General features: G+C 31.2%; 1 protein-coding gene and 1 long non-coding RNA gene across 4 annotated transcripts in view; one reads left to right on the plus strand and one right to left on the minus strand.

The window, feature by feature from the left end:
• The window catches only part of LOC148599341 (protein Wnt-6-like), a 46,785-nt gene that overhangs the window by 7,247 nt on the left and 23,293 nt on the right, over window positions 1–16,245 (plus strand). The window contains exon 1 of one of the 3 annotated variants that reach the window (XM_088557311.1): window positions 2,407–2,463. The exons of 1 other annotated variant lie outside the window; for it this stretch is intronic. The gene's annotated coding sequence lies outside the window, so the exon portion shown is untranslated. Of the gene's footprint in view, window positions 1–2,406; window positions 2,464–6,093; window positions 6,206–16,245 lie in introns of those variants that run through there. One more of the 3 variants, XM_088557312.1, reaches the window with a different exon arrangement.
• LOC148599342 (uncharacterized) overlaps window positions 1–16,245 on the minus strand; it is a 37,038-nt gene that overhangs the window by 4,028 nt on the left and 16,765 nt on the right. The window contains exon 2 of the long non-coding RNA XR_015917682.1: window positions 11,929–12,009. This is a non-coding gene — a long non-coding RNA (uncharacterized LOC148599342). The remainder of the gene's footprint in view (window positions 1–11,928; window positions 12,010–16,245) is intronic.

A 16,245-nucleotide genomic window follows, 5' to 3' on the forward strand; every position in this document is an offset into this window, starting at 1 on the left:
GTATTTTTATCAATCTAATGTTAACCCAACTCTTTTACTATAATCACACCAACCACCTGTTAACTGTGTCCTAGATACCCCTTTCGTCTATTTAAAATTGAATTTAAACGACCTCTTTTGCCCTCTGTTAAACTCAATATTGATAGTCCAATAAGTCACAATAGGTCACTTTAGATAGCGTTAAATGAAGATATTAACATGACTAATAGCAGACGGCCAGTTATTAAAACGATAATGATAGCCCACACTACGATATCTCGGTATTATTAAGGGATCATCAGACATATTTTAGATCTTACCCGTTGTTAAGGGTACATAAATGGGTCTAATAGTAACTTAATTTAGCATTATCAGGTTGACATACAAATTATCGTAGTTTGAATTTACAGCTAGGAATTTGACTATAAATTATTTTGTCATAGAAAACGGAAGCCTATTTAACAATACTTTCTCGAATCAAGAAATGATTCACAACTTCTTATATTTGTTTGCGGATTATGTAAGCCTCTTAGTCTACTTATTGTATTGCTTCCACTGAGATACGGCTGTTGAAATCACCACATAAGACAAATGGGTACGAAATACTTTATTGCTTTCTTGATAAACGTTGTGTAGATTTCTGTTCATGAATGAACTGTTGATGTCAAACACGAGGTTGGTTGTTTCCCTGTTATGTTGCTATTTCGAAATTACGTAGGAAGACTGTAGGCTGTTCAAAATAGATTTAATTTTAGTGGGTGAGAGCGGAATTTTATATTTCACATCTATATTGTTTTTAAAGTCGACAATAAAAAATAATTACATGTGCTATTGTTAAACAGATATAATAATACAACCAACCAGGTCACACATTTCCCAGTACTGTTGTTAAAATATTAAATATCATTGCATACATGTAAAATAGGAGTAATTGTAAAAGAATCAGATATTGCAATAAAAATACTACAAATAAAAATGACCATTATTGATTAAATGCATTGTCAAGACCCCCTAAACAAAATAAAAGAAGTACAAAACAAAACAAACAAAAAGACATGTGTGTTTCCTTTGAAACCGTTGAAAGAAATGTGGGTTGGTACGTTTGTTTTTCTATATTTAACTATTTTTGTTTTAATTAAGGAGGTAGACCTTGGGTAAGAGACAGAACTCTTTAAAATCATACGTACAATTGTATGCAGCATTTTACATCAATCTTATGTAAGCATCTAATTAACTTGGATTCATTTTATTCTGCTTCAAACGAATGCTTGAGAGCCTTTGGTGAAATTGAATATAATACAAACATATCACTGATTCATTGAGTTATGTCCCTTACCCTAGGTCTACCTCCTTAAGTCTACAAGATGAATATTTGATAAACATTTGACTTTAACAGTGCTTATTGAAAAATGAAATAAATAAAAGGTTGGATATGGCAAGTGAAACACATATTTTAAAACTGGAAATAGTGATTTTAATAATAAATAACTTTCTGATTTGGCCTACACACGAAAACTACCAAAATTGGTACCCCAGGAACAACAGTACTGTTGCAATATGTGAATATGCATGTTGAATGTGTAGAACACGATATAAATATATAAGTATCGGTTGTGAATTATGGAAAACTCTTTACAGTTCCGAAGCATCTATGGTAACTAACTGTTGTCCTCTGGTGTGTCCAAGTTATTTCATGTGCATGGATTACCTTGTTTGAAAAAATATTTTTTTTTGTAATTTATATAAAGTTCGTGGTAGCAAAATAAAAGGATTTTAAGGTCAAATGTTCATTATTTGATTAATAAATCTCGGTTCCAATATTGAACAATAAAAAGACATTTCAAAATTGTATTACGACTTTGTCTATCCAAATTTTGCAATAACCTATATCAATGTCAAATAACATCTAGATACAAAATTCAGTTAATGGTGCAAACATTTTTTATGATTTATGTTTTTTTTCTACTCGGTAAAGCAATTGTTGGTACAAATCAATTTTCTTTAGATCGCATACGGTTGTGCCAAACGGAATCTTCATTTACACGCCGTGATTACCACAGACAAATAAAAATATTAATTCCGAATAGTATTCGTAGTTAATGCTGCGTTTTATTTTCCTGCTGACAGATCGGAATCTCTCGGGATTTAGCATATGGCTTCTAAGGTGGTCGATTTATGTTTTCAACATTAAATTGCCAAAAACAGCAGGATGCGGCTCTCAATTCGATTTCAGAGGATCATTAACAGAATGAACGTTCCACTTCTTGTTATTAATATAAGCTAAATAATTCTCTAGAAAATCGGCAAATGATATTTAAAATACATTAATATCTGAATTCATACGTTTCTAATTATTTTTTTTACTGCATTTGCTCCAGATAATTGTCTAGTATTAATTATTAATGTTACGTTGATGTCTAGTTGTTAAATAACTACGTTTAATGAACAAGTGGATGTAGATTGTTGGAATAAGGCTTTACCGAGGTAAGATATATCGATAACTGAAAATTTCGAAATCAGCCTCTCTTTTGCATCCATGTATGCGCGAATACCTGCATTAACCTGATAAATATTGAACTCGAAAAAATATATATTTATTTAGATATATAAGTTGTAATCACCACGCTCGATACCGCAGTAGTTATAGGTTCAAGACTCTATATCTGCAGCCCTTTTCACAAAAATTCGTAAGGGTAAAATTAGTGGTACGTTGAGCGCTCACAATTCTTTGATCCGTCATTTCATCACAACTGAAGACAAATTCTACACTTACTATTTTTTGTGAGAAGGACGGCTGACCATTATAATTTGACAAATATATGGGATTATATATAAGACATATTTTCGGAAATTCTAAAGTTTGTTAGCTAAATTTGCCTAAACTTCAAAATTCCGATTCAGCATATAATATGCACCCTTAAAACCTTATTCAAAAACATCTGAGCTTTTTTATCGTTTTGTTTTGAACATTGGTCGCCATTGCAACAACAATGGTATAATGGTCTCGATACCTCAAAATTTCGATTTGCCATATCATTTTGACAATGAAAACATCCAAAACAGATTAAAATATTTACATTCTTTGTCAGAAAATAGGACGCCATGGCAACAGGCAATACATCGTTTCCATTTTAATGCATTATATGGTTCAACATGCGTAACTCTACCACTGTACCAAATTTCAAGTTGGAAAAAAAGAGAAAAGAACAATTTCCAAATTAAGCTTGAACTTTATTCACCACTGTATTTAGTTTGGAATAATGTAATTGCAAGCGAAAAAAATGACTTTTTAACAGAGTTATCTGCCCTTGAAATGTTCGTTTTCAGTGCATTTAAATGAAATTATAACTCAATGCACCAGTATGATATGAAAATGTTGTCTATTTTCCTTGATTATGACTGTACAAATAATCAAATTACACATCAAAAGGATGGTTTTCTTTTTCATACCATGTTTTACCCTCTGCCTGATTATTACAGTGACTAACACCTAAATCGGGGACTGTATACCAAACGACGGTAATAACGTGGCAGTACCAAACTACTTCCTACAAAATAACTTGCTTTGCCAAAAGAGAGTCCTATTACAATTCAAATTTAATTACTATCAGATATTCAAAACATTATAAAGTCTTCAAAACGAAGTCTTTCAGGTTACTAAGAGCATATAAACGAATTGAATGATGAGGAATCCTGAAACCGAAATGTTTTGTTTACGACGAATATAGTCTTACATATTACAATGATATTTAAATAGTTCTAGCGTCTTAGAATATAACGCAAAAAAGCAAAGAACGACAGGGTACATTTCATTTGTGTATATTCATTCATCAAAGAAATGAGTTTTACTCACATCTGGGAATACAATAAATAACTCTTTAAAGTAATTAGCATAAATTCTAGTTAATTTCACAAAGCATAGTTTCATGTCGCGTAATTGTTATTGCTGATATCCCACTGGGTTGTTATTCAACCAAATTATACAGTCTGCCGTTTCTGCAGGAGACTTTCATTCAGTATAAAACCATTCATTGTGAATCGAGTTTTCTGCAATGACAAATTTCTATTTTTGGAATACTTTAGTTATTCTGGTTTTAATGGAGAAATATATTTCTTGTTGTAGAGACATTTGTTTTTACCCTTTTAACCTGGCCCTAGTATCGACCTTTGAAGGGGACAACAGATAAACAATCATTCGAACGGTAATAAAACATAAACTAAGGATAACGACTTGAAAATAGGCACACACAACAAAGAACACGAAAACAAAAGCCACCCTCACATAGAAACAAATGAGCAACCTCCACACAAAAACTATATTTTGTTCCCGCAAAAATATATTCCTTGTTTTTGATTTTCTATTCGTTAGGATACATTGTATATTTTTATTCTATAACAAAGCATGCAAAAAAAACTTTTAAAGAAAACATACTTATGAATGATTTTCACATATTTATGCTAGTATAAAATTCTGTAGGATCTAAATTGATCAACAATTCTCAAAAATTAATGCTTATACATGTATATTGTTTCTCACGCCAAGACACATGTTTATTTTCAAACTGAGAATTATTACACATTTATCTGACATTTCAAACATTGAAGGCAAATTAGAGGAATACCCATTTTAATATCTTCTAATATATTGTAACTTTTATTGCAGACTTTTATATTTATCATAAATAACATAATGAAAAAGTTATTATTGCCAATGCATATTTTATTGTTATCATTGCAAATCGTTTTTAGGCAGCAATATTATGGCAGCATTCAATGATGAAAAGGAAAAAGTGTGGTTCACTTTAGTGATATGTATCATTTTGTAATTCCGATTAAGTTTCTTTATGGGAATGAAATAAATTTAAGATCGGTAATTTTGGAAAAGCATAACAAAAAGTTTTTTTAACTACACGAACCGTGGAAACTAAATGTAGCGCATTCAAAACGTATGACACGTGGAAATCGGTTATAATGTATTAGACATTGTGTTAACCATTTGATTTTTTACAGAACTTCTACGTTTTCAGCTGTATACACAACGCAATTGTTTGTAACCCCTCCCTTTCCGAACAAAAAGTGATATCCGCATAATTTAATATTTAAGATATGCCATTCGCGCATTTCATGTGGAATCATTCGAAATCTTTAAAGGCTAATCATGACTCCCATCAAACTTCTTTGTTGTGTGTATCTGTTTTCCCTGTCTGGTGTTTGTCCCTGGATTACATTCTGTTGATTTCCGCTGGAATTTTGGTTCCCTTGAATACTCTTTCTCGTCAATGGCACATTTTGCTGTGTGTCGTTAAACACATTTTGTTTCGGAGAATTTTCTTTAGTGAGGCCAATTTCGTTGACATGCATCTGTCTGCATATCATTAGTCTCTTCCGTAGTAACAAACCCATTCTGTTTCATTTGAAAGTCGAACCATTTTTTACTTGCCAAAAGGGCTTGTTATATTTTCAATATTTTTCAATTTATAAATTGATCTTTTCGGTTACATCAATAAATAATGTTTTTCACACTGTTAATAAATACTTTCATTCTGTTATAACTTACCATATGCGCTAAAATGATTGCTTGCAGTCGTTTCTCAATACAGTCAGACAAGAATCATTCTGAGTACATTCAACTGTAATATGTTAGTACATAGAAAGATCTACATACAATTTAAAATGAAAGTAAAAATTTACATCTAAGCATCCGCATCGAACCAAACACTAGCATTTACTTTTGATTACCATGAGCAGCATCAAATGACAATATATTTCTGTGTAGAAAGAGGGGGGTTACTGATTTTATGTTTCTTAAAGGCGTAGCATCTCTTCGATGCGATAATGAATATATACATATTCTTGGAAGATAATTTGTAATGTTGTAAACCGGTTATTAACCTAATTACTGCTGTTACATCAAAGCAAGTTGATTGTCGTGCAATAGTTATTATCAGTATCCTGTGGTTCTAAACTATAACTTATATCGTTTGTCGGTTAAGCAAGCTGGAGACTCCCATTCATATATGAACAGCTTACGTAAACTGAATGCACCTCTACTGTTAGTACACATTTGCTCTATTTCAATCCCAATTGAGTAGTCATTGCCATATGTACTTTTCATCTATACATCTTACGTGACTGGATGTCCGCGTATTTGTCTTCAATGGGACGTTTTTGTTTAATGTAATTTGTATGGAATACGATGCCTGTCTTTTATGGCTGTTACTAACACGTAAGTCTGATTTACGAATACCGTAAACTGTCGCATGATAAGAATACAAAATTTTTTTTAGTTTGTACCAATCATCATTTGGCAACAATTTAATGAAATCTAAATCTTTGGCTTCAGATTACTTTATGAAGCACATTGAATATGCCTTTATTCATTGTTAAATTTTTATTTCACTTTTTGTTGTTTCCTATTAAGAAATTCCTGAAGTTTTTACTTTTTAAGCAACTCTAAGAATAAATAAATGAACGAGGAACAATATATTAAGTAGTAGTCTTTGGAAGAATTATGCAAATTCTGTAATATGTATATTATTATTAAGTTGCTTTATAGGTCTAAATGATGAAATGTACAATTATTCATTCCAATCTGTCTACTCATAGGAGGTAACCCACATTGAAAATCCAACAGTTTCTATTGTACTTAAGTCCCATTTACAGAGTAAACTTCCTTAAATTTGAATTATACAGCACATTTTTAACGCCTATGAACAAAGGTTATATGAAAAACCTGATGTTAGTTTCTGTTTATTATAATAATCTAAACAACATATTAAAACAATGAAAATATGATTCCATTCATGAATCACAGTTTGCATGATTCTTGACAAGTACAGACCACGGCAACATACAAAAACTATTAGTAAGAGTTATCAACGGAACCGATAGTCTACGGAAATCAGAAGAATGTAATTCAGGGACGAAGACCAGACATGAAAAACAGACAATACAACAAAGAACATAAAGTAAATAAAATAATACATACAAAGTAACAAAGTAAATGAACAACTCGGACTCCACTATAAACTGGGAAAATGGACCAGGCGCACCGGTAGCGTAAACGTCACAAATATCAATTAAAAGAATATATGTACAAACAAATAAGGGTAACAACGAACTTACCGAACACTAACCCGATCCATAATCAATTAAAGTCCAAAATAATTCTGCCAAACAGATATTACTCCACCGGAACAGCGGATACCGCAATGGTCTTGACTTGCAAGAGGCATTGCAAACGAAATGGTAGGTTAAATTTACGTTTTACAGTGCGCTAAACCCCCCTCTACTATTGCAAAGTAAATATACCACTGGTGATGAATTAGCATTTGCATGCAATAATGTCATAATCGGTAAATCAGCGGTCTATCAGCACAAAGAATATTTTACAAAATTATAAAAAAAATCTTCATTACTCATTATTATCAAAAAACTGAGTATTTTTCAATCAAGGATTGGCATCTGAAAAGAATTTGGTAAGAGACCTTTTGGGACGTATACCCCTGATTCTGAAATCTGTTTTGCTGATATTTATGGCGTTCAAGGAAATCAGAGTAGTTAGTACTTGCTCTAGAGTAGCAAAACAATTGTGAAATATAAAAACCATATGCAGGAGATGAAGATATATTGCTGCAAAGTTAAAATAAATTATGATATTGAAATAAAATTCATCTCTTTTATCATAAGTATTATTGCTTAGATGACCACTGTGGTCGAGATGTAGGCCTAAAAAAGATGCAGAACAGGCTGTTTCTGTAGTCTCCTATATCTCGAGCTGCGGTGGATATATTGAAAGTAACCATTTACTAAAAGAAAGTATGTTAATGAACAATATAGAATCAATATATCTGTATGTAAGATTAAAGGATTTAGCCTCTTTTATATTTTTATTCTTTACGAAACGTACATGTTACTCAGCATACTTTATATGGACCAGGGACACAAATGGGGTAAGCATACCTTGCTTATCAAGAAGCAAACGCCGAGTTCCCCATCTCAAATCAGGAAAAAACTCTAAAATGGTACACCATGACATTTATAAACAAAGTCAGTTTTAATGATGGAGAGTGTCAAACCATAACAATCAACGAGTAAATTGCATGTATATCGATGGTAAAGGGAAACAGTTTGTCTTTTGGCAAAATATTTTGTTCTGATGCGTTTAAAGTTTAGCTGGCAAAACGTGAAACGAAACAATTTTATGGTATTTGCCTTTTTTTCGGTGATTAATCTTTGTCCTCTGATTAATAATATCATGTTCCTTCTTCTAATCATGGTCTCTTTTTATGACATAAACAATAATGATAACAAACATTTCATACAATATTTGCAAAATGCAAAAGATTTCATATTGCTCTTTGAGGTTGAACTATGCTTTCATAAAAAAAAAACTTATTATGTCAAAATTTGTATTAAACACCGTTTAAACATAAAGCACCTATATCACCCCAAAAACATACTGCCCGAGAGGCGACTAAGGGTGATAATTGATGAGCCGTGTTTAACGTATTATATAGTATATTTGAAATACGGTATATATGAAGGTGTGAAACATATTGGTGTGAAAATGAATATAATAATTATTTTATTTTTGGTATATGATGTAGTGTTTTAACTCCTAAATTGATGTTGATTTTGTTTTTAATTTTGTATTCCAGTTTTATAATTGATTGTAATTTTGTGAGGTTCTGTTAAAGTGAAATAGATTTTAAATTTTTTATCAAATATTTCAAAGTACCTAAATACTATTAACAAATCTGATATCATTTTGAAAACTCAGTTTCGACAACTTGATGATATCTAATGTTTGTACATATTTTATTGTATCCGTGTTAACTTGAAGAAATTCGTATTTGGGCACGGACCAAACTGCGATAAAATTGGTGTAAGTGTCTTTATTATCAAATAAAGTCTTCTCAACGATCCTAATTTGTTCTCCTCGGTCAAATAAACGCATATTTGACATCGAATTGTTGACTCTATTTGTGTAACTATTGAAATAACGCAACGCCACGTTTTGAAGTCTCGCTGTCATTCGGAACCCCTTTGATCTATCGAGTTAAGGGTGACCAAACAAAGAATTATGGCCCGTACAGCGTTTGATTGATGCTTGTTAAGCATTAATTGTTTTAAATTTACACGACTTTAAAAGAGATTAATTATTTCAAAACAGATAAACATGCCTAAAAAAGCAAAACAAGAGCATCAAAACCATACTTTAAGTTAGAAGCTGGTTGTATATATGTCGCATGTAATTATATGTCGGTTTTCATGTCCATACCTTGTTCTCGTATCTAATCCTAAAACGTGTGGTGGGTTGTTTTGATGATACAATAAATGATCACATTTAATAGTAATTGTTAAGGCTGGTAGTGGCAGGGGTTTGCCATATGACAATTTATTTCTTAAAAAGTTAATAAATATAAGAATCACACTTTATACGTTTTTGTGTCATTCTTCATCGAAATATTATTTTTTAAATATTTCTTTTTCGATTTGTTTGTAAATACAGTCGGTGTAATTACAATTAAAGTAAAACCAGGACATATCCTTAAACAACTATTAATAAACGCACAAAATCATTTCGAACCAATAATAAAATATTGCTTTATCAACATAAATCGTCTTCCAAACGGAACAGGAAAATATCGAATGGATTTATAATTGGAATCATTACAGCCGAATGTCATTACCTTTTATTTGATTTGATTATATTCATCTAGTCCTTAAAGTGGTAAACTTCCCGTTCAATGGGACATTAAGCAAAGCAGAAAGGGATAACGGGCAGCATGGACGGAAATGTTGAATCGGATTTGAAATGAGAGCCCTTGTGTTATTTTATTTTATTAGAAAAAAATGAAAAATTTTATAAAATAATATAAACAAGAGATTAATTTCGTAAAATATGTAATTTGTGTTAATTACGTATAGGGATAGGCCAATTCATAATATTCAAGGAGATAAACGAGGTAAACAGAACATATGGTACTGGGGTATTGGGAAAAGAGTAAAAGAAATATAGAAAATGGAGCGATGTGGAATGGGGGAAATGAAAAGTACTTCACATACAATAACTATATCCTACGATATTTATGATTGCATAGATTTATTGTAGATCTTTATGATCATCGTCGCGGATATGTAAATAAGCTTTTTTAAGAACGATACAAAAAAGGAATTATTTCCTCGTAATTGCCCTTTACTGAAAAGTCCATTAGATAAAGCATTTTTAAAGTAAGGAAATCAATTGGTCATCCTTGATTCGTCAACCAGTATCGGGCCGACCTGTACTAGGTCACGTCACGCCAGTAAAGATAACTTTAATATATTTGCGGATATGTGACAGAGTTTCATTCATAATATTCGTTCTTTCAAATTACTTTGAAATTAGCATGTTAGGTTTTAAAATTAAAAAATGAATGAAGTGAATAAGATATATTACTTATTACGATCAAATGTATGTGCATATTACAAGTGCATTTTTTTTCTGCAGTATATTTAATGTATTTTTTTATTATCTATTTAAGTTAAAATACAAACAAAACAAATAGAGCACTGTAATAATCTTCTTAACAAATGACTATTAACAAACAGTTCTGTTATTTACTGATAGTACAGATGGTTAATATGTTTTAACTAAACGGAATTTTAAGTCTATGTTCTGTTTTAGTATTAGTAAAAACAGTGATCTTTCGGGGGACAACGATCTTTATAACACTGACTACAGCGAAAATATTTTTTTATCTACAGACGATAACATAACTCAAACAGATAATAGACTTCTATGTTTAAGCCAACTTTTGGAACTTAATTCATCTCTTTTGTTTTGTCTTTGCTACGTTCACAAAATAAGTCATTGGATTGTGGAGAAACATGTATTTATAATTCAACAACAGTATTTGGGGTTACGTAATATTTATTTTTACTTGCCATCTATGTATATGATTTCGGTATATTACCTCAGTTACGAGGAGAACGCAAAATTATTTCGAGTAGAGAGAAAATATATTTCTGCCATTCCTTTTAATTTTATTTTTAAAACAACATTTAACGAGAATATCACCAAGAAATTTAGTAATTTTCCTTGGATTACATTCTTTTGATTCCCGCTAGAATCTACAGTGAATCAGATTACATATAAATATAGCAGCATTAGCATGTGTTTTTAAGGCAAAGTTACATAAGAGAATAATATGACAATCATGTGTAAATTATCATATGACTTTTGTATAATTACCATATGATTCACATATGAATCGATCACCATATGTTTGTCATATGAACTGAGAACCATATGATTGTCATATGAACTGAGAACCATATGATTGTCATGTGTGGAACATTTGGCTGTGAAGTTGATTCAGTTACATATACGTTGTTAGTTACTTATATACAGAGAATGGAATGGAACTTTTAAGTTCAAGATTTCACAGTATTTTATATGTTGCTATTTAGATGACAAATAAACATAAAGTTAAAATGTTAGAAAAAAAAATATTTTGTTGATGTTGTTAGATTGTCCTTGACCTTTGTAAAAAAAAAACGAATAAGACAAGTACAATAAATGCCTAAATCATTGCGTTCATAAGTTATTGCAATATTGCCATTTAAGTAAAAAAAGCCAATTTTCAATTTTCCAATTTTGGAAATCACATAGAAGGTTTGTTGACAGTTTTATTTACAGCTAATGTGAATTGACGTCCAAAAACAGCAAAAACATGCCAGTATTGTTAAAGTATTCGATTTTAATGGCAGTGGTTATCCAAAGATAGTTTAATGATTCACTAGCTGTCCAGCAATATGTATTTATCTCTTCACAACCTTTATAGCTAGTTTGATAGGCAATGATACTTAAGATAAGTATATGCGTGTAAGAAGAATCGTTAAAATGATGGATAAAGACAAATATGAAATATTTCTATCACTTTTATTGGATCTTAAACAAACCATTTTGATCAATGCAGTATTTTCTATGTATCTTCTTATCCACAACGCTAGTAACAGTTTCGTCAATTAAATGGTCACATTCTGAAAAGAGTCAAAAGAGAAATATTTATTTTTTTAGAAAATGTACATCAAATTCTTCACTAAAAACAAACCTTCATATATCTTTATTCAGCAAAATTAATAGTTGTAAATAATAGTCATCACGTAAAACTTCGTATTTAATATATTTCATATAAATACGTGAGTGAATTCCTAATTCATTTATAATTTTCCTAGAATGGTAGAATAAGGATTTGTTGTAAGGTAATAACTCCAACATTGACATTGCTTTCAATTTGAGTACGGAATGACTGCTCCTCAGTGGTAGGTAAATTATACATATTTTCAATTCCAAAACACGTCCCATTTAATTCATAATTCTCAGTTAAACTGCTATAGCATTTCAACGGTATTTTCCAAATTAAGTAATGTGTTAGAATGAATTCCTTTTTTGTCGCATCACATTCATTATATTTTAAACATGTATTTCAAGAAGCTAATTCGGTTAAAATGAGCAAATCACATGTATAATTTATATAGCGAAGCCCATCAGAGAAACATTTTACTTGTCAACCAAACAAATGATACAGTCCACTTACATTTAAATAAAAATATTTTAATTTGAAGCAAAACGCCAATATCAAAAATCTGCTTCAAAAAATATTTATAGAACAAATAGAAGTTAAGCCAAGGCCTCTTTAAATGTAACTATATATAGAAATAATATGATAGCTGGTGCTATTGATAAAGAACGGAATATAGTAAATTTCTAGACCCAAAAAGCTACGTCTAAGCTAATCAGCACCTGCCATAGTACATTTGAAGACCTACAGCGGCTAATGTTAACTGTAATTTATCCTAGACGGGCACAACCTTATCTTATAGTCTAAAACAGTTCAAACTTGGCAAACATCAGAAACAGGTATGGCAATAGGCATGCTAGATACAGCACTATAATTGTTACTTGTCGAACATGCGGTTATAAATCGCAATAACTTAATGATTAAACACATAAATTTACATGTCAAAGTTATAATCGAAGCCAAATTTCTAGTGCTTCGAATTTAATGAATGACGTTCGTCTGTGATGAGCAATACCGGAAAACCGAAAACGAGACCAACATGATTGTGACTTTTTATATTGTTTTAAGTAGCGGCTTTATGAATTGAGTTCAACAAGTACATAGTCACCCTTTAACAATACAAGCACTGAACTATGCGAGTGATAATAAAGTATACTCGAAAGTTTATACTATAAATAAATACAAATGCATAGACATGTGTGTGGGAGAGATAGTTCAACAGGAAATGGGATTTCTCTAAAGGGATTAGGGATGAAGACAATTTGGAACGGGGGTGATATATTGTGAACATGAGAAGTTTATACAATTCAAGAGCAGTAATTCTTAAAATCGAGTGTGTATAATACCGGGGCCCTTGACCTCGCCTTTCGGTTAAGTTATTATGCCTGTTTCTGCGATGAAATTCTCTGTCAATTATCATTTTTATCCCCCCTTTTTATTCTTTGGTGTCAGCTCCTTTGACACTTTGATATTCCTGCTCTTTATTTTCATTCCGACTACTTGGTTAAGCTATCTGTATTAGTTCGTCTTTCACATAAACTATCTATTCTCACCAACGTCGCTCACATATCTGTTTGAAGTCAAACAAGTTACATGGTAATAGTTAAACCTCTTGACGTTTCAAAAACACAGAGTGACTGAATGTCTGGCGTTTTTCATTACTGCAAAACATAAATTTCAAACATACAAATATCAAACTTCTAATTTCAAAGGCGTTCAAAGACAAAATACTTATTTAATTCGTTTTATCCCAATTTTATTCGCCTTTAACAAGTATTAACCAAGCAATGTGAAAACATTATATTATTGCACTACCAAAGAGAATGATTTAATAACAGTAGGATTTATTTGGCATGCATATTGCATCGTACATTCACACGTGTTTGATATGTAAGCTTCAAAAAAAAAAACTTTACAAGATTATCGGGTGATGGGTCTATACTAATCTGGAATTTTATTTGATATAGAAGTAAAACGCTTTGTAACTCCCTCATTCAAATTTTCGGTGACTTAATTCCGATACCTTACAATTTGATTCAAAACATTGAAGCTGCCGAAAAATTTTGGGAAACAGGGCAGGGATGCAATTGAATTTATCAATGGAAAATGGGAGTGGAGTATAGATATGGAAATATTACAAATCAAACAAATATCCTATTTTATATCAATATGAAGGGGAATGCAACCTGATAAACTTGTAATGAAAACTTCAACAGTTACAAATATGAAATAAATAAATCTAAATCTTTTGAAAAAAACGAAAATTTTATTTATTACAATATATTTTGCACTTTTACTGCTTTTTTCGCAACGCATTTGACTCTCAACCCAATATGTTCACATTTTAGAACAATCGGACTACGTTCACGTATATATGAAGCAGATACCATCTGATCTTGATTTTATTGACTTTTTTTGGCTTAAAACTTTGCCCCCTTACAGATTACATCTGCTTCATATTATAGAATAAGTGAAAATTAGTTTATGACAATCCTGAATTTTTGGACATGCATAACCTAAGGTACATAACGACGAAAGATGTAATATGATGCAGGTATAACTTGTAAGAGGACGTGGTTGAATATGTTGGCATTTTAGAATAACTGGGCCTTCTACCGTTTTACATTATACGTTTTTTTTTGTCGTAACTTTATAAAACTTTAAAGTGAGAGCTATAAACTTTTCGTTTTTGTTAAAGATACGAAACTAGTAAGATCCTCAATCCGTTTTACTGGTTGTCTACTGGGATTTCACTACACAAACTATTGTTTTCTATTTAGGGTACCATGTTACATGCTCAGGTTCATTTTAACTTCCCGTCAGACAGAAATCTGGCTCTCAGTGGTCAAAAGTTAAATTGGCATTGATTACCAGTATAAGGATTCGTCCTCTGTAAAGACGTACAAAAAATGTCGAAAAAAATGATTTTTGATTCCCTTCGGAATAGATACACTATGGAGGAAAATATTTGGTCGGACAATGAATCATTGAATCGATGAAAATCAAACTCATCATGTTGTCAATCCAGTGATAGAATTGACCCATTATGAATGTGTATAATACCCTCAATTATGCATTTAATTCTGAAACATTAAATATAGGTTCAAAGGTGAATCATGGAATTCAAAAATATACTGCTTATATCACATATTTTCATAGATCAGAAGAAAGTAGATAAAATAACACAATGTAATAAATAAGACACACCTATAAATTTCAATCACAGATGTTTGATAAGCAATATAAGAATTTAATCAAAGCAACATATTTCCAAGTCGTAAGTGAAAATTTTCTTAAAAATGTAGACCGACAAATTGAGTATTCAATAAACTACATTGTTTCCTATGACAGAAAAATACGTCCAAGGCAGAAACAGAAAAAGAAACGAAATTTCTGTTAACATATCATGGTTGAACTAACTAAAGCTACAACGAGAAGGGGCAGAAAATATAATGCAATAATCATAAATAAAACGGGACCAACATTGATAAAGTATGCAACGATGTAAAGAGGTATTTAAAATGATTTATTTCAAATCAGAGAAGAATAAGCTAGACTTATTGGTTAAATATGGTCATGTGTTATGCCTTATTATGCATTATAATGCCAGGAGGACATAATCATATCACAATGCTTGGGTCATTATCACAACAGTTGCTTATGTAGGGAGCATTATCGATAAATTGACTGCCTCTTGGAGGTAATTTTGCCTTCAAAATGGTAATGTTAACCCTTCTGATTATCAATGCTTCAAGGCAGACAATTTACCATGATAATTTACTATGAAAGCAGCTTTGGTACTAATATGCTATAACATATTGCTGTTTTGTGTCATTTAATACGTCATTTAGTGTTTAATTGTTTTCCATGTCTAGTCTTTGTCCCTTGATTACATTCTTTTGATTTCCGCGAGGGTTTTGGTTCCCTTGGTTACCCTTAGTACATGTAGTACATGTATGACGCTCTCCATCATTAATACAAATATCACAACACAAAAAATATTCAAGTGGTCAAAACTCTTTTCAAATTACTGATAATGTTTGCACCTAGCTTCATATTTTGTGTACTTTTTTATTTATATTCATATATGTATGAAAACTCTAATCTGCAAAAAAAAATATGTAAGTCACAAATAATGGAATTAATTTTTAACAACAGAGACCATAAACATGTCCGGTAATCCTTGTTCAATACT

The sequence above is a fragment of the Perna viridis genome, chromosome 13 (genome assembly GCF_037379345.1).
Source record: "Perna viridis isolate PV_CMFRI_1.1 ecotype Kerala chromosome 13, ASM3737934v1, whole genome shotgun sequence".
Taxonomy (NCBI): domain Eukaryota; kingdom Metazoa; phylum Mollusca; class Bivalvia; order Mytilida; family Mytilidae; genus Perna; species Perna viridis.